This window comes from Siniperca chuatsi, linkage group LG11 (assembly GCF_020085105.1).
Source record: "Siniperca chuatsi isolate FFG_IHB_CAS linkage group LG11, ASM2008510v1, whole genome shotgun sequence".
NCBI lineage: Eukaryota > Metazoa > Chordata > Actinopteri > Centrarchiformes > Sinipercidae > Siniperca > Siniperca chuatsi.
Genome location: NC_058052.1, coordinates 8,050,368 through 8,069,828, shown reverse-complemented (window position 1 = coordinate 8,069,828; position 19,461 = coordinate 8,050,368). Strand labels below are relative to the sequence as shown.

The following is a 19,461-nucleotide window of genomic DNA, read 5'->3' as shown; positions in this document are numbered from 1 at the left end:
TTTCTTTGCTTTCAGGATAAAAAATAAATGATTGTGGAAATAACCCTTTCTTTTTGGGGGCTGATTGAAGGTCATCAAACATGAGTACCTGTGCTGTGGAGATTAGGCAGCTTGGTATTAACAGACTTCATTTCAAGTCATTTAAGGTCATATCTGGAATGTCACAGAGACTGTCGCCTAACCATCCCCTCTGTTGCACTCAACCAAGTCTATTTACTGTATGCCTTAATTGTAGCCACAGCTTTAATAAGGTCCAAAGCGAGTGAAAAAACAACTCCTCTGTAACAACGTGCAGGGGGAATTGGCTGAGGCACAGCTTGTCTCTGCAAACAGGCAGGGAATTAGGACCATGTAGAGGCCCTACTTTGTTAACAGTCCTGACAGGGTTATTTGACCATCTGCTTTAATTACAGGTACTGACACACTCACAAGCTAATGCCTAAGTGTCACCCGTGCGAAGGTGCAAATTAGTTTCCACTTGAGGAACCAGGGTGTGCCACAAATCAAACTAACAACATCAATTGGCCTCAGGCATCAACCACAATCAACTAAAGTGTCTGTGCTAATCAATTTCATCAGTGTTCTAGTCTTTTAATTTTAGGAGCCAATTTTATGATTATTTATGGAAATACAATTCCATTCCAAGTGAAAAAAAATAAGGATATGTATTTTTCTTAACGTTTACTTTCTCCAAACCTTTACATTTCTATCCTGTTCATCTTGTGAGAATTTGTGTTGCATGAGAAACACTTGGTGCTATATTACATGTGTACACATGTAGACAGTAGGACAGAATGTTGCCACCATGGTTGGTATTTCAAAGGCAAAGGTTTATGAAGCCTGCAGGGCAAATTAAACAGCCGCATTCCCGACATGCCTTGTTTTGCACCACACTGGCAGTTAACTTAATGGGAGCCTTGCATTTGATTGGGTTCCCAGTTTTTAGTAGGGCTCAATCAGTTTCCTGATTTCATTTGAACTTGGTTAGACTGTAAAGTCAGACTGAAGCTGCATCCAGTTAGACTGACAATGCTGGCCCCATAATGCACCTCTCTGCTCTAGCCGCTTTCCCTCTTTAACATCTGCAGCAGGCCAGCACCTCTGCAGAGGGCATGACACAAGGGAAACCTACAGTATTACTTTTCACCCGTACTCACCTCTGACTCATGGGTGTTACCGAGTGAACTATCAACTAATCAGCTTTCTACACATATCTGCCCAATGTCGACAGTTTGCTTGATAGTCTCTGTTCTTGTGAGTCTGTGTAGAAAAGAGTGAACTCTGTGGCGCTTAAATCAGTCATTAGTCATTAGTAGAAGAACAGATTGTCTTTTCTTCCAGTGCCTGTCCCTCAGATAAACAGGCCTGAGTGCTGACATATGATCCCTTCAACTAACACAGCCCATCCTGACCAACTGATGGGAGGAATAGTAATCAGGCAGTCAGTCACGTGGACGACACACTATACTGCCCATCGGATGCAAACTTTAAACTACTTAGCAGGATGGAATGCAAATATTTGTAGTATTTGTATTAGTATTTGTTGCATACAACTTTGAAGAATATTTCATGTCTATGAGCTGGAATTGTCAGTACTTTAAACTAGAAAACTATTGTAATAAAATGGTAAATTACACACGTGGATTAAAATCAGCACCAGACAACTGAATGTGTTCTGTATTCTCCACAACACTTTGAAATGCGATTATTAATCATCTGAGGTAGTCTAACAGAACGAGAAATCAAAAAGGGGTGGCTCTCATTCTTGGAAAATGCTTCCTAATGGTGTGTTTTCATCCAAGCTAAATGTCTGTCTTTGTGATCTCTTCCTGCAGGACCCTGGTGTTCTGTCAGCCACCCAACCCAGGCAATAACTGTCATTAATTAGTCTGATAAATTACGTCCAAAACAATGACATGTTTAAATGGTCCAATTTAGCTCAAATCCTAAATGAGATATTACATCAAAAGCCAGCCGTTTCTCTCTTTTAGCCCATATAAAGAGGCATACTGCCTTCCTGAAAGCATTTTAAAGGTTACGATTTCCTCAGATGATAAAGCAGTACCTTTTAATGAAATTCTAATTAGTAATTTCATGGACTTTGTTACCAACCATATCTGATTAGTGCACATTTTCACAGTCCACTTTAATTAAGCACACTTACAGTACAGTTTCAAACATTTGCCACTTGAAGATGGAGCTTAGCTTGTCAAAAAACTTACTTTGTAAACACAAATGTTTTAATTTCCTTTTTTAAATTAGATTAAAGTTGAATACATTTCTTTATTGTGTGTGTGTTTGTGGAAATATCTTTTTTTCCACTTCTGTAGCACATGCCCTTGAACATGAAAAATGTGGTGATGATAAGGTTCTCTTTACCTACCATGATTTTGGGTTATTATTTAATATGATGACAACACAATTAGTTGGCTACAGTTTTTTTTTCTTTGTTGGTGCTTTTTATTTTTTTTATTTTTTGTCTGAGTTTAAACTCAGCTGCATATGTTGGGATTAAAAATGCATTCCCAGACTTTAAATTTGTTGTTTTAAAGAAGTTGAGTTGACAATGAAAAACATAACTATATGTTACAGGTCAGTGCTTCAACATGTCTATGTTTTTCAGCAATATGCACAACATAATCACATTACAGTTTCCAAGTATGGTGCATGTCCCCCGTCCCATTTTGTCAGAGCCAATTACACACTGTTGGTGTTCTGCAGAGGCTTGGGGACTGTTGAACAAAGAGCCCCAAGACACAATCTGATTTCACTTTCATTCAAATCGTTTTCCACTTTGAGATCTAATCCTGGTTTCACAATATGAACTCTGACCTGGAATATCAACTGGACTGCAGTTGGTATTCAATGTTCATCAGAACTCGATGTGGGAGTCTTCCCCTCACAGTGGAGTGCTTTTGACACAGCCTTCACCCAGCTGCCCCACACTGGGCCCCAGTGGACCCTCTCAGGTCCCTAACCACACAAGTGTTTCCACGGTGGCGAAACTGTTTCAGGCTGACTGACATCCCAGTGTTGGGGAACACAGTTATAAAAGTGCACAAAGCGTGACAGACCACCTTGGCCCCACCTCCTCGCCCCATCTCTGCTTTTAAACATGGAGTCCACCCTGTCAAGTCACATGCCAGAGCCGTAATTTAGACTAATAATTACCAGACATCACCACAATGAAACATCAGTGTCTGAACTTCTTTGGACCAAACTGAATTTTAATACATTTGGAAAAGGTTGGCCGGAGGCAGGAACCCTGCACACTGGGAAAGGCAGCGCACATGTGGAAGCACTTTGGGAAGTGATAAATGATTTGAAATCCACAGCGTCCCCGAAAATGGAAATTAGGGCGAACAGGTGTTAAATGGGAACCACTGGTGCATTTTGAACAGGGGAAAGAAAACGTCCCGGGTCTTCGGGGCCAGATGTGACAGGGCCGGGCCTGGGATGGGGAGGGCATTGCTGAGTGGTCATGGCCCGAGGTGTGTGATGTGTGGAGGCCTCATGTGCCTGACCTCCCCTCCAAGAAATAACGGATCACTTGTGTCAGCTGTTCTGGGGGAAAAGCCCTCTCTTATCTTCCCTGTTGCCACAAATACCCTGCTTCTGTGGAGGGCATAAATAGAAGTATTATCACTTTAGTTTTAGCATAATTCGCCTTATAGATAACATGTGTAAAGCCATTTTAGCTGTGATCTGCTGTACATGTGAGGTATTCAAGCTGAAGAATATGATAATAGCAACTTTAGCTCGCACATTCTCATCACTTCTTGCATTATTGCTTATTTGTATGGGTGCCGTCTTTAACATGGATAATTGCCATAAATTGGAGTTTATTCACAGTGGGTCAGGAAATGGCCAAGTATAACAGCCATCAAGCGAGGAAGACTAATTTTCCCTCTGCTCTGCCTTATACTCTAACTGGGATTTTCAGGCCAAGGGAACTGGGCTGTAACCTAAATGCCCATGATTTCATTCACATCATTCCTGGGGTATGTTCACCTTAGGGAGCCATTTTAAATGTGATGAGTCATTTACATTGTCAGAGATAATGAATGAATAACAAAACGCCAAATGTTGCTGGCGTTACAGAAAATTACTCAAGTAAGTAGGAAGAACACGGGATTGGGTTTCATTGTTGGCGCTACAATGAATATTCTCTAATTTTGGACAATCTGAGCACTGACGCAGCTGACAGTAAGCCAGCCTCTGTACCCACCTAAACACCCAACCTCCAGTTTCCTCATGCACATATATCTTCTCACTGTTTGGTAAACTCTTCTGGTGAAGTGTATTTTTCCCCTTCCCCCTGACAATCTCACTTTCTCTGCTGATTTCATGGAAACCTTTCTCAGACCCTGCTGAATTGTTAACTTGTTTTAGCTCAAAACTCTCAGATTGTTTTGTCCCAGCTGTCAAAACAAGAGGAGTCAACATTCTGCACGTTTGCAGTCTCGGGTGATGTCGATGCTCCGTTATATATCGCCTGGACCTGAGAAGATCCTAGAATGCATCACTCTGCGGATGGACAGCTGTTGGGACTCTGTGGCATACTGCCCAGATGGAGCCTAATCCATCTATACATCAGCATAAGTTAACCATTTCATTAACCGTGCTGTACTAACCACTGCTGTGGGAAGGCTGTGCGGATGCATTGTTTTGCCATGACACCACTGTATGGGAGTTTAATTGGCTATTCCATTAATAACACGGGCAAACTAATTTAGTAGAACCTGTCCTCTTTAAACCACGGGAACAAAGAGTAGGAGGGTGGAAATCAATCTCAGCTTTGTGCCTGAGCCACTGACCCGTTCATGCTTTGAAGATTGCTGCTGTAAAAAAAAAAAAAAGCATCTGAGAAGTTATTTAACTACAAACAGAGCCTACCTTCCCCATTCCAGCTGCATAATCAGGCATAATAAGTGACTGCAAAGGTCCACTTAATGTATTTCTAACACTGGAGACCTGCTAATCCTGTCAGGGGGAATGAAATGGAGGGGGGAACCGTGCAGAAGCCCAGCCATGGAGCTGAGCATTTAACTCCATAACCATGCAGGCAAATGCCTGGGCGCCTTTCACACAAAAAGAGAAAGAGAGGGAGAATAAGCCTAGCTTCATATTTCAACCCAAAGTGGGGATCCATTTTTCCGCTTTAGTGGCCATCGAGGAACAGTGGGAATAACAACAACAGCAACCGCGGCAGTAACAGCCTGTCTCACTGGGCTGAGTCCTCATAAACCTATGCCATTATCACTCTCTTTATGGGCCTTTAAATAGAGAGCCCTTCAGATCAGCCATGTGTGCTCGCCTAGGTGAACATCAGCCCCCTCGCTTTTCTGACATTTGTAACAAGACATTTAATGCTTTTTTGGATTGGCCATTGTCAATAATAATTTTAAAAATCAGATTCTTGCAGACATTGTGTACCGTACCCTGCATAGGTGTATATGTGTTTTCATATGTGTTGTGCATGCGCACATTCCTATGTAATCAAAATTGTATTTAATAATTTTTTCGTCATTTTCATAAGCAGTTTTTGTCTATACTTGGCACTGACTCTTTATTACTCCTCCCTATTTATTACATTTATTTACCTGATGTATGGAACAGCCAGTTTTAACGCAAGTTAAATAACATTATGCTGTCAAATGATAGAAAGCAAAATTGGACATAACCAGAGAAAAATGTTGAGCTTTCTTGCACGGGTGCCCTGTGAATAATGGAAGCATAAAAAGGGAAGAAAACAAACAGTCCCAAATCAACAAACACACTGAGACTCATCAGATAGCATGTTTTCCCCAGCTCTGTTTGTCAAAACACCTTTTATGGTGGTCTTTGAAATTCAGGGGCCCCATTAACAGTTCAAGCATATAATCACATCTCCGTAATGAGGTATTAATTAAGCGAGGGGCATCTATTGGCCCACTAAACAGCCTCATAAACAATTGACAGGAGATTTGTGATTTTTGACTCCCTGACACCATTAAACAAATCAATATTGGGTTTTGCAGACATGCTCTCCGGCTGGCTCTCTCTGGTCTTTGCCAATCAGCTCTGTGGAATACTAATGAGGGAATTAACTGCCTCATATTCCGCATGTGTCCCATCAAACAGATCCTTATCGAGTGAGTCTCATTTGCATGGAAGAAGACTCTGCTTTGTAGGTAAAGATTTCACAATATGTCACTCATTATGCCAGCCCACCCCACCCCAACTCAATCTCATATTCCTCCACTTGTCTTTTATTTTCTTCTGTCAGACTTGAATACCCCCATGACCACAACACATACACACACACACACACACACACACACACACACAGTCACACTAGACATTCATAGACCCTGTTTGGTCTCCTAGTCCTGCAAAGAAATGATGATGTAACATAATAAACAGAATAATCGTTTTCAAGTGGTGTGTTTATCCTCACAATTTCTGCTGAGATTTTCTCCCACTATGCCTACAGTGTGTTCTTCTTTGAAATGACTGTCTGTTTGTTGTCGCCTGCCATTGCGCTTCTTTTGAGTGCTGCAGTAATCTTGTTTGATGAATATTGCGCTTAGAGTGCTTAATGATGTTTGCTATTCAAATTACAATGCTGAGTCGTACCTGCTTTTCCATTGAGTGTTACACAGTCTAAAATAGTGTCATATGCTGCGGCCTGCTTTTTTATTTACGGCAAATGGAAATATGTGAAATATGGAGTTTTTGACCATTAGTAGCACTATGGAGCAACGTTTTTAGGAGTGGGTCCAGGTTTTGTTTATGTCCACATACATGAGGACACATGCATGCAAATAACGTATTACACATTCCTAACCATGGTTTCCCACTATACCACTGATCTACAGGTAGCAGTAACGCAGCAATTTACCAGCAACGGCGAGGAAGAAGAAGACTGCTAGCAAGTAAACATGACTGTATGTTTTCTGAGGAAGGAAATGCACTCAACAGGTAAAAGCACAGGTGGAAGTAATTTGTAAGTTGTCTTTAGTGTAGGTAACTCATCTAATTCTTTGGGATGCTACACTAAAATGATCATTGTGACATGATCAAATGTCAGACAGAGTTAGAGCTGCATTCATTGCATTTCCTTGCAGCATTACATTCTCCAAGTTTAGGTTTCAGCAGGTGAGCCCAGAAGGACAGAGCATCTAATTTAATCTATTTTGGGAGTGCTCTCCGCACTGCTCACCCCGGGAAAATGAGTGACAGGGGATGGCCTGTTGTCTTTGTGCTGTGTGTGTGGCCGCGGGGCGGTGAGTTAATGCAGGAGATTGACTCTTAATTGCAGTGGGGAACGCTCATCTTTTCTCATTAATGAGACGGAGCCAGAGCCTGGAGATTTTCTCATCACACAAATACTCCCCTCCACCGGCCAGGTTAAGTGCTGTTTAGATTATTGGCTTCCTTGCATATGATTTTTTTTCCGAGCACTATGTCTCAGATTGTGAACACAAGCAAAACATGAGATGGGAGTGAAGCAGGGGTTAAGGGAAGACAGTCGTTTGTGTGTGTGTGTGTGTGTGTGTGTGTGTGTGTGTGTGTGTGTGTGTGTGTGTGTGTGTGAGTGTGTGCGTGCGTGTGTGTGAGGTCTGTCTGTCTCTGAAGTGAGGCAGTCACATGTGTGATACAAGTCCAGAAGAGGCAGGGCTCAATCCAAGGGGCTGGTGAAACCTTTTCATACAGCCTAACTAGGCAGATGAGTGGACCATTTATGGGATCACATTTCATTTGCATTTTGTCCAGCCTCCAGATCAAAAGACAATCTTAATTTGAGGGCTGCACCAATAGAAAGTGAGTGTTTCGTGATGGATACAGATGTTGCGGGTAAGGCAGAGCAGAGGCAGTAGAGGAGAGGACTGGAGCAGTGCTGCGTGTCTGTCTGTCTGCTTGTCTGTGTGTCTGGAGGTGGGGGTTAACCTCCGCCTAAAGAACGACCACTAGCTCCCCATGATGCATAACCGTGAGGGATTAGAGAGCACAAAGCAGCAGACTGTTTGGTGGAGTACTAAAATGTGCTCCTCTGGGGCTCATTGAAAAATGATTGCCGATTAAGTGTTTGAAGTCTGCCAAAGACGAGTGTGCGTTTTTAGTGGGATGACGATGAAACTCTATCTTTCCTGCTTATGCAGGCAATTTTCCCTCTCTTTTTCCACTAACTGTACCATGATGTGTGTTCTCTTGTCGTGCCTGGAGTTGAGGTTGCCAAACTCATTTCACCTCTTGGACCCCAGCTTGACTGGAAGCCAGACAACCAAAAGTGATAAGAGTGAATTAAGCTGTTACTCTCCAGCGGGAATGTTATTATACTGCCAGAGAGAGGCATTGATTTCCTTATGAGAACAACAGGTGAGCTTGTAGAAAATAACTCAGAGTCTACCTAAATAGCAGGTAATATGGAGTCTATAAAGATAAAATTATGTTTATGTAAATAAAGAGGATACAGCTCAATAACTCAATTCACACATGATAAATTGAGTCATGTCCTAATACCATATTTAGAGCACAGTCATGATTTCTAGGGGGTCATATTTAAGCAACATTTGAGATTGCTAAAACGTTTTATTTTTCAAATGGTATTTTTCCAACATGATTTGCAGTTTTCTTTGATATTTACTTAAGAATAGAAAAAAAATCCAGGAAGAGAATAATGAAGTATGGCTTTAAGTCCACAGTGATGCAGGGGTCAGTCAAAGTCGCCCTGCAGAGGCATATGGAACTGTGCTTCCTTTGATTAATTGAACCCCTAAGAAGACTAATACGCCAAAGTGAACTGGAGGAAATAATTTGTGCAAGAGACAATGTCGAGAGTGATGACAAACATAGCTTAGTGTTTCCCTGGTTGCACCTCAATTCCCCGCGATGTCAGCTTTGAAACTGCGGCACTCCTCAATATATTATCATGTTACACTCATTTGTTTTCATTATTGCATCAAAGAGGATCTGGTCATGCAGCGGCCATTTTCTGCTGTACAGAGGCCTAGAGAACAAATGTGACTGTGGAGTCACTTTGGGGTTATACAAACAATGTGGAATCTGCAGTTTAATAAAGGGTTAGACTCACATTCTTATGTTACTACCTAAAGAGAGCACCAGCCACTGGACTTCAGAGTGAAAAAACTCCTCAGTGTTTCCTCGTTTTGAACGAATATTTTATTATCCGTATGAGGTTTAAGCTAATTCATAGCTTCATTCACGTCCTATTATAAAAACTCAACCACTCAAAATGTTATGTTGCAGCATAATGCCATAAACTAGACTTGAAAGGAGTGTTTTCCCCTAACTACTGTTGGTAAACAATGGCAGAGTTTTGTTTAAGAGCTGTAAAAGGAGCTGAGCGGGGTATGTTAAGTAGTCTCACAGAGAAGCTGGAGGGCGAGGGGTGAAGGGAGAAGCTGGCCCCAGTGGACAGGTGGAGGTAAACTGAGAGCCATACCACCCAAGGGGAGGATGAACTTGAGACGTGTCCCTCACTGTCCTGTGAAGGTGGAGGTCAGCAGACAGCCACGCTGATCGGCTGAGATGCCCCAGTCAGCAGGAAGGACTGGACCCTTCTTCCCTCAGATGAAATGAAACCACCAGCGGGCCAGGTCAGTCACAATTAGGACTCATAAACTATAATCAAAACCTCAAAAGCTGGGCTGCAATACTCGGGTGGTCAGGACAGAACAGAGCACATCTTTGTCCTGCGAGAGGTATTACTCATGCGTGAAACAGACACACCTTGTTCCAATGACTGAGATGTATCTCTCAATCAACTCGGAAAACCACCACCTCAAAAGTTAGTGCCGTTGCCGACTTCTGCTCCCAAAAGCAAGAATTAATTCACTTTAGGAAATAACGATTCTCACATTTTTTAAGTGTCACAACCCCTGCATAGGCCCTTTTGCACAATATATAGGGCTTTAATGCTAATCTCCCTAAGACATCAGAATATGGCGATAACCGTCTGTAAGCCCAGAGGTTGTTTGTATTCCACCAGCATCACTGTCTAAGGCAGATTTATTGTTTGTTTTTGAAATCTGGTAATTAAGGCAGCTGCATTTGTATTTCTGTTGTCTGAGGCCTCGGGCCAGGATTAACAGCATTTAGCATTGTAGAGTGTACCCCGCCCCCCTTAACTGGGTAGATAAAAAAACATGGAAAGATGAGTTTGTGTCCTGGATGTGGAAATGACTAATAACTTATATTTATGTTTCCTGCAGTTCAAAGCTCACAGCTGACATAAATCACATATTCTTAAGTGAAATAATTACAGCTACACCTGCGTTTGAATTGTGGTTTCAACACCAAAGTGATGCATGATGCCAAAAGGTATTTGCAATGGCCATTGCTTTTTGACACCTATTATCCCGGTATTACAAGAACACGTCAAGCATGAACATATTCCCCATTTCTGCAGTACAACTTGAACAAAGAGTTACATTATAGGCCAGGAATCCTTAGACGCTCACTAGGCCTTATTTGCCCTAGGCTGCACCCATGGGTGACATCTCAACTCCCTGCCTTATTACACCTGCCTGTCAGACCTCGGCTCTCAAGCTATTGCACAACAACAATCATGATTTGAGCTGTCACTGGGAATGACCCGCTGTACAGACATGCTTACTGAGAGGAAGTTTTCTGTTAAAGACATTGCTTTTGAAAGCAGATCAAGGTGATAAGCCAGACTGAGCAGGTAATAAGTCATTTTAACTGAATCATCATTTAACTCATTCTGACGCACTAATATCCACACTGATAATATCTGCTACAAATTATAGGCTATGAAAAGATCAACGTTACAGGCTCACTGATGTGACAGTTAAAGATTTTGCCTGTAGAATATGAAGCCTCAACTGTGCCTCTGCGTCACCCTCAGCTTACAGAAAGTCATAATTTACATATTGTTCAAGTTCCCTCGCTATAAGAAGTAAACTATGTACTCAAAGCAGTGTCACTGTAAACTTAAATCTGATGCAAGAAAAAGGTGACGCTGTAACATATTTTTCCCTCTTTCACAAAGTTTGTTTTTGTTTGTTTTTCATTTCCATGTTGTAAGATGGGGACTTAAATATTTCAGACTCAGGTATATAACTAAGAATAGCAAGGTAACCTCTGTCTCTGAGAATTTTAACCAATACACACTTTTAACTACATTTGTATACGGCATGGAAGAAACAATACAGTCAATTTAAAAAAAACAATCCTTATTGGTTAGGTTAATATACAGGAGCGGCCACCCAAATAAATTTTATTTATGGGACTGCTTTTAAAATAAATACATTTCTGTTTTCACACTCATTCCAGTTGATAGAACACACATCAGCAGGTTCAGCCTACAGTATATCCTGTTGTAGTGTATACACTTTGCTGTTGTAGCAGCCCTGTAGCGCACAGAAAATAATACATTTAGCATTTCCTGCAATAGCAGTTGTGGTGTGTTTGGGATAAACAAGAACTCAGTAGTTAGCATCAACAGTGATGCATCACAGCTATTAAGATGTTGCCAAAAGTAGCTTGCAATTTACATTTGCACTTTAACTGTAGGTTATTTGTAGCAGATCCGATGTGACCAGAACTGAGGCCAACACCATAGTAGAATAATTATACTAAATTATTATACAAAATCCAAAAGACAGACTAAAATAACAGAGAGCGTAAGGGAGTTTATGTTGTGTTACACTGATGTGGAACAACTGGAGGAGGACACCAAATCAAATTGCTTCAGTGTATGAGAGGCACAGATGTATCTTTTTCTAAAGGTGCTTCACTTTCCACAGGGAGGTTGTATGTTCATTCAGTGGGGAAATCATTCAGAACTGCAGACATCACTGCAAAATTTACATGTGCAACTGTCGATTCATTGAAAATATTATTTGCAAGAAACCGTATACATGACCTGAGTTCAACAAACATGAAGATTTTAGTCATATTTCCCATAGTAAGTGCATTAATGTGTACAGTCTGGCTACACTGTGAATCTGCAAAGGTAGAGTGTGTGTCAGAGGAAAAGTTTATTTTTCCTCATACATTCCTCCACCTTAGCTCTGTCATAAGCTATTTTCTGCTCCACTGCAAATCCTAATTGATCGAGCTCAATCTTAGCTTTACATTACATGGGCAGATGACATCATTTGATACTGATATTTTGCGCCACTCTCGCAGGCTAATGTTGTTTTGCCAGCTTTATGGCAACGCACTGTCTAGACAAAGGCGTATGTACACAGAAATCTAGTGTATAAATGTTTAGACAATCGTTATTTTAATTTAAAAATTTTAAGGTTGACTTACCTTTGGTGGAGGGTGCCAATCATTGTTGGATGGTGGCAGCGAGTGTTATGCTAAGGCCTCCGGTGCTTTGGTCTCTTTCAAGCTCACATGCTTCAGGAGGCTATGTCAAGAGTGAAGAGACAATAGTGTCATTTATTATATAGCTGAAGATCAGGCTCTGCTGTCAATCCTGGCTTGTCTCAAAGGTTATAGTATATACTCCTTTATTGTTTCAGTTATGAAGCAATGATGGAAGTAATTGTGCACATTCTCATCTGTGTCTGTCATTTCTGACAGTCAGCGTTCTCATCTAAAAATGCCTTTATAATCCTCCACCATTTAAACAAATGACATGTGAATAAATGGTGTGGAATAGTTTCTTACAAAATATTACTGCTGCTGCTGCTGGGTAAAAACCAAGTATCTCCTAACTGTCATTTTTTTTCTATAAAAGCACAAGGGTTTGAGTTTCTCTGCGGGGTTTATTTATTTTTGGCATTTCTGCTTTATTTGACAGTCACAGTAGAGAGCGATAGGAAAGGCAGGGGAGAGAGAGGGGATGACATGCAGCAAAGGGCCTGGGCGGGATTCGAACCCAGGCCACTGCTCTACCAGGTGAGCTACTGGGGCGCCACCATCTGCTGGGTTTTATAAGCGATCATAAACCCTAGAAGGAGAGATCTTTCAACCTTTAGAGTGCTATCCATATCTTCAAATAAAAGTAATAGCTGTAAAGTCTTCATAACACCTTAATGTGCAGTTTGTTTTTGCTATGAAAACTGCACCAAGAGCACATTTTCTACCTACATATCATAGTCTTTCTTTTTAACAAGACAATTAAGACGCTCTCAAACATCAGTCACTGCAGGCTTTATTGACATTCATTTCTTCAGGGTAGTACAGCAGCTTCCCAGAGGGGCTTCTAAATCAACCTTAAGACCTAAGACTAGTGCTTTAACCCCTTGACTACCTCTCTCCAACTCCTCCCCTTCTCAAAGCTTGTCCTTTAGACATTTACTAATAAACAACAGGTCAGCACCTGCGACGGCAGGTGATTTATTTGACCCTGAACAGCCATGATGAGCGCACAGTGGGGAGGGTGGCGGGGTGGAGGTTAAGGAGGGGAAGATTCTCAGCAGAAAACCAGCTCCTCGGCCCTGGAGGCCTGGAAGTCGACGCCCCCACTGTAAAGCACTTACTGCTCACTTCGTTCTGCTTCTCATCTGACTGTTTTCTTTATTTCCCCAGTAAAAGACGGCAGAAACGTTCCCGTTTATCACCATGAGCTCATAAAAAGCCTGGAGGATAAAATAATCACTTGTACGGCGGGTGAGGGGGTGTTGAGGTATGTCCCCAGTGTGTGACATCACTGAGCCTGACCACATTGTCTGACCGGCTCCCAAGTATCTACACCCAGTCTCCTACCTGCCAAGCCAGTCACACAGGGCCACCATGTCGTGGACCAATGATAAAGGTTAAAGCATGTTTCCCCTGCATCTGTCCAATGGATTGAGCTGATCAGACAAGGTACAGTGCAGGATGTTGTCCAAGGACCTAACTAGAGCAGAATTATTGAGTAACAGGAAATTAAAAAATTCCTGCAATGCCGATCCACCACTCAAAGCAATTCTTTCGCAATCTGGCCTGCCCCCTCTCTGAACTCCAGCCATTGGGGGTTCATTTTTTTGTTGTCAAGCAAAGTCATAGTACCTTAGCTTTTTTCACAGTTATTGTTTTATGCATCATAACATCAGTACAATGTGTACTGGATTCCCATTACTACTTACAGAATCCCAGAGGAGCAACATTGAACCTGAGCAATAACACAGTTCCCAAAAGTTAATGAAAATGCAGGGAAGCTTAATGATTGCATTTACTGTGATTCTAGGTTGTCTGGTTCATCCATTTGGGGTATTTACTTAGTTCCTCTTGCCAAATGCAGATAGCGCTCCAGCTGTTAATTCCCTGCATAATACAAGGGATAAAGGCCTAAATGTTCCACTGTTCCAAATCTCCCCTGAATAATTAAACAGAAATTTTATTCAACATTTATGCCTCTTTGAGACTGATCCTTTTCCAGGAATTACAGGAAAAGGAACCAATATCTTACAAATCAGACCTTCATCTTACCATGTGGGCAGTTTCCTTTTGAGTCAGGAAAGTATCAATGTTACCAAAACCACATTGTTTCGTATAACAGCAATCACAGCAAACATGCAATAAAACATGAAATAAAATGCCTTGACTGTAACAGACATGTTCAATCAGTCATATATTTTAAGTATTCTTTTTACATCAACAAAATCAGACAGATTGAAAATTATTACACCAAGAAATGACCTCTGAATTAGGCTGTGTGCTTTTATGTGGGTGTTATTATGAATTATGTGAACACATTACATAACCACCTATAACTTAGAGCAGTCAGTGTCTGTAAAACTGTAAGCAGGTGTGAATGAAAACAGAAGTATCAAACTGTGACCGCAGGCTCACCCAAACCTTTGAGACTCAGTAACACTGACCTTAAACCCGCATGTAAAATATTAACGAACAGAGGAAAAATTACAGGTGCATTACTTTGGATTTCAACAGCATGTGGGAACAGTTAATGCAGCACCACTAATGTGGCCTAGCTGGCTACTCTCATTATCAGGATGGCTGAGGCAGGAGGGCTGGGGCGCAGGGTGATGGAGAACATCCAGGCCTATTTGTTCAAGACTTCAGCACACCTAAACGCTACATTAGGATTTGGTAAATTCACTTCCTGCTCTGAGGGAGCCACTCCTCCAAAGGGCAGTGCAGCTGGGATCACGCACATGCTCCATCAGTCCTCTGTTACCTCATTTTAACCCTAAACAGAGCAGGGTCAAAAAGTGTTAGCAAGTGATTCATTTGTTTTAACCATCTTGGAGCACCAGATGGGTGGGGTTTAGTCAACTGGCAAAATCCAGACAGTGTCACAAAGTGTTTAATTCACAGTTCTTTCCTGTAATAGTCAAAACATTTTGGTATTGTTAATGTTCCATCTCTCTGACCTCAAGACAAATGTCATCATAAAGGTCAGAAGATGAAACATTGACACTAGAATAGTCTACAATTATGCGTGTGCAGCAATAAATTTTTAATTTTAGAGGCAGCATTAACTTCTAGCACCACAACTAAGAAAGTCTTGGGAGTGTGCATGTTGTTTCCTCCCCTTCATTAATTGTATTGTTCTCTGTGGTGGACAATTTTGGAAACCTTTTACAGAATCCACTCTTGATGAAGTTTTTCACTTCTTTAAAACAGTATGTACAATTTCACACCATTTGCCTTGTGACAAGAAAATAAAGTATGGAAATAATTTGGAATCTACAAAAGACACTGATTTGGAGCTTAGTCATCGGTATGTCCACGTTGACGTATACACCTGCAATAACTGATTTTTTGCAGCAGATACAGAGCAACATTAGCATTTATGTGCAGTTGTGTTTTGGCACCTGATTGAATGTAAGTCCAATATTTACTCTTCTCATAGTTCTGTTTTAGTCTCTAACTAAATGCTCCACTATGTTGGCCAGCTAGTCGCTAACTGAGCTAGCGAGCTGAGATGAACTGCAGAGACAAGTAATAATTATCTGTGGGTTGACTATAAGCGACACCTGTCACATTACATGTAGTCATTTGACCCATTGTTAATGTAAAAATATTTATTAGGGCAGCTTTAAGCAACTGTGACTAGATGCAGCTCCTAAACATTTCCTTATCTGTCTTTTACAATTGTTCTTGTCTAACTGGTCATATCAGTCACGTTTAGGTAAGCAGAAAGTTAAATTAGCCTACTAGCAAGTCAAACTGTCCAGCAATCTGGGAGCACTCTGCCTGTATGACACCAAAAAGCATTTAGTATAGTGGTGTATACTTAATGCCTCATACACAGTATAGCTGTGTTTGGCTCTGTCATGTACATTACATCAACCTCAACCTAATTCTGTTCCATCCAAACAATCATTTGGATTAATTGTCAAAGAAAATCTCCCGTACAGAAACACGACAGTGAACTCCTGCCTGCCGTGTGTGTGTGTGTGTGTGTGTGTGTGTGTGTGTGTGTGTGTGTGTGTGTGTGTATTACAGCAGTAACACACGGTTATTTTTCTCTCTGTCACAAATGTGAGGACTTGAGTGGAGTGTGAGTTGTGTTTCAAAGGTGGTAAACCTGCTGAGGCTCTTTAATTTCCCCCCTCTTCACCGGCATGAGGGATGGTTCAAAGGGTGACTCTCTGACAGGGCATGTGATCGCTCCTCCGTCCTTTATCTGCCTCCCCACATTAGCACGTAAATGAGGCTGCACTCTGGGTTTTGGGAGCTGAAGCGTGCTCAGTGTAAACAGGAGTTGTACTGTTATCATTATTGGACAGATTTCTGACATCCTAACACCTCCGTTTCATTAACATTCAAAAGGGCTGGGATTTTGACACTGCCTCTGTTTATACAGATTTTTGAATACTTTGCAGTGGGGATTGTATACAAAATACTGTATACATAGTATCTCCACCATTGAGTGGAGTTACACTTCCATATTGGCAACCCAAGCATTGTGGTGGAAAAACAGATGATTGTCCCCTCTAATGCTGAATGTTTAAAATGTTTCTTTGCTGTATCATGACTTAAAAGGCTACAGTCAGACTCTAAAGGTGAATTTGAGGAAATTATCTCTAGAAAACTGAGCTTTTAGTGTAAGTTGGATCCAACATTGTATGTCTAATTAGCTACGGTGCGATATTTCAATGCGGCTTGCATACAGTATCGGTGTTGATGTGTATACTGGAGTGTGTTCTCAGGCCTGCAGTGGGGTGACTGCAGGGTCCTGAAACTCCATTGTGATTTGAGCAGAGCTTATCGCATGGGAGAGAACTGGCAGCCTCTTAAAAGGTATTATATGTGCTCTCGTTCTCCTTCCCTCTGTCTGACAGGAGCCCTTGGGATGAAAGGGAAAAGCAGTGGAAAAAGAGACATCAGTTCCCGACATGGGGAAGTCTTTGTTTCTATTCTCTCCATCCCAAGTCTCTCCAGGAATCCTAATTTCCACCATTCACCTACCTATCGGCAGATAAAAGCTGGTTGAAGGGGGGGATTTCCTCAATTGAGACAGCTTGTAACCAGTCTGCATAAGGAGGGAGTCACACAAAGCTCTGGAGTGAGAGGAGGCTGGAGCACAGATTTGAAATCGCTTTGAATTTGAACACACTGGTGAGCGAGTTGTTCTAAAGGACATTTTCGCTGAGGCTGATCTGAAACCTGGTTGGGAAACTCTGAGCTAAGAGTTTGGATAAGAACAGTGACATACGACATCTCCGCGAATCCCAAATATTTCCAAGAAATGAAGATGTTGACACTGCTTGTGAGAGACTGAGCGCGCCATAGCCTTGTTTCTCATTATGTTGGTTTCTTGAAACCACTCTTCTTAAGGCTGTTTTCTTTTTTAGGGGGAGGGTGCTTAGATGGTGATGTCCAAGTTCAGGGAATGCCAGGCTTGGCAGCTGACATCCTTAATACGGCTGCTTGGCATTAGAATGAGGGAGGGGAAAGTCCATGCCAGTCTCTGGGGAGTGGGAGGTGTTAACTTCTAATGGCTTTCTCTGCCATAGCCCTGACATCTGCAGAGCTCCCAGCAAAAAAGAGTGAGGCCTTTTTGAAAAATTAATGGAGCTGAATGCATCTCACAGCAAGGAGAGGGCTGGATTAATCAGCACATTAAGGGCTAGCTCCGGATTGGAAATAATTATTGGAGCTGACAAGGTGCAGAGGTGCCAGTGCCAGCTCCTTTCAGGAATGCATTTTAAAAAGCAGTTTAAAAAGCCTTCAGATGTTGGCATTATCTTGCGTGACCAAATTAGGAGCAAATGAGAAAAGTTTATCTGGCATTTTGGAGTATTGAAAGAGCTTAGGCTTTATAAATTATACAGTGTGTGTTTGTGTGTGCATCAGCGTGTGTGTGTGTGTGTGTGTGTGTGTGTGTGTGTGTGTGTGTGTGTGTGTGTGCGTGCGTGTTAGCAAAAAGGGTGCAGATGTGGTTTCTGCTAATGGGGGGAAGGGATGCAGGGAATGAGAATTATGGGTAAATCCTTTTTCACAAAAAAAAAAAAACACCATAGGTTTCAGATTAAAAGTGGGTGGTTTGTTTTTTTTCTAGAGGGACTGCACAAAACTTTAAGGGGGATTAATTTAAATGGGTGCTTGAAACTATCATACTGTTTGTGCAAATGAAAAGTGGATGTCTTAACACCCTGAAAGAGCCAGACGGTAAACTGATTACTGTTGACCACCCATGAAAAGCATGAAGAAGAGGGGGGGGAGAAATGATTTAATAAGCGCCATGTTTTTCTGCCTTTCAGAAATAATCCTCTATAATTTTTCCGTGGAAGTGATTGGGCATGCGTTACATTCATCATTAATATTCTCTACATTTCAGACATAATTTGCCAGATAATAGCTGCTTCCATCTGAACAGAATCAAGGTGATGCAAGCCAAGTCAAAGATAAGACCTATTTCTGTCAAAATGTTAACTATTGCAATTTTTTTCATTTTACATTTGTGCAAAATAAAGTCCCACAAATTACTTATAACTTATAATAACCTGCCATTTGTATATAAGAAATGGGGAGAAAATCTTACATACAAAATAATACATTTGTGCAGGATTTTCTCAGATTGGAAGGGATAGTTTTTTATTGGAAGACTGAACTATAAATATTGTGTAGTGAGCTAACACAAAACATTATTTTTTTTTGTCTGGAAATACTTCCTATAAAAGCCCCAGTGAAGTGGATGGCATTTAGCCATTCACACATTTTATACATTTTCATTTTTTAAACAATGTTACGAATGGTTTGTGATCTGAGCCTTTCTTTGGGCTATTCTGCATAAAATGAATATGGCATTAGCCCTGAAAGCAAACAGAATATGGCCAAATGGATTAACAGCAATAATGTTTATCATGGTGGAATGAAGACAACACCTTTGAAGAGAGGCGGTCCACAACATCAAAAGAAACTCCGTGAGGAATGCCAAATGTTTGGCTGACTGTTTGATCTTTAAAGCCCCTCGATCAGATATGTAACATTGGATAGAGATCTCCATTATTATTCTCTTTTAACTACAACGGCTCTCCAGGTAATGACAACACATGCAATAACAAAGTGGAGGGGCTGAGTGGC

The 19,461-nt window shown here is 41.4% G+C and overlaps 1 long non-coding RNA gene across 1 annotated transcript in view; it reads left to right on the top strand.

The window, feature by feature from the left end:
- Positions 1–12,879, top strand: part of LOC122884843 — a 58,758-nt gene extending 45,879 nt beyond the window's left edge. Inside the window, exons 4-6 of the long non-coding RNA XR_006379988.1 lie at positions 6,861–6,963; positions 9,499–9,602; positions 12,782–12,879. This is a non-coding gene — a long non-coding RNA (uncharacterized LOC122884843). The remainder of the gene's footprint in view (positions 1–6,860; positions 6,964–9,498; positions 9,603–12,781) is intronic.
- Positions 12,880–19,461: the final 6,582 nt, after the last annotated feature.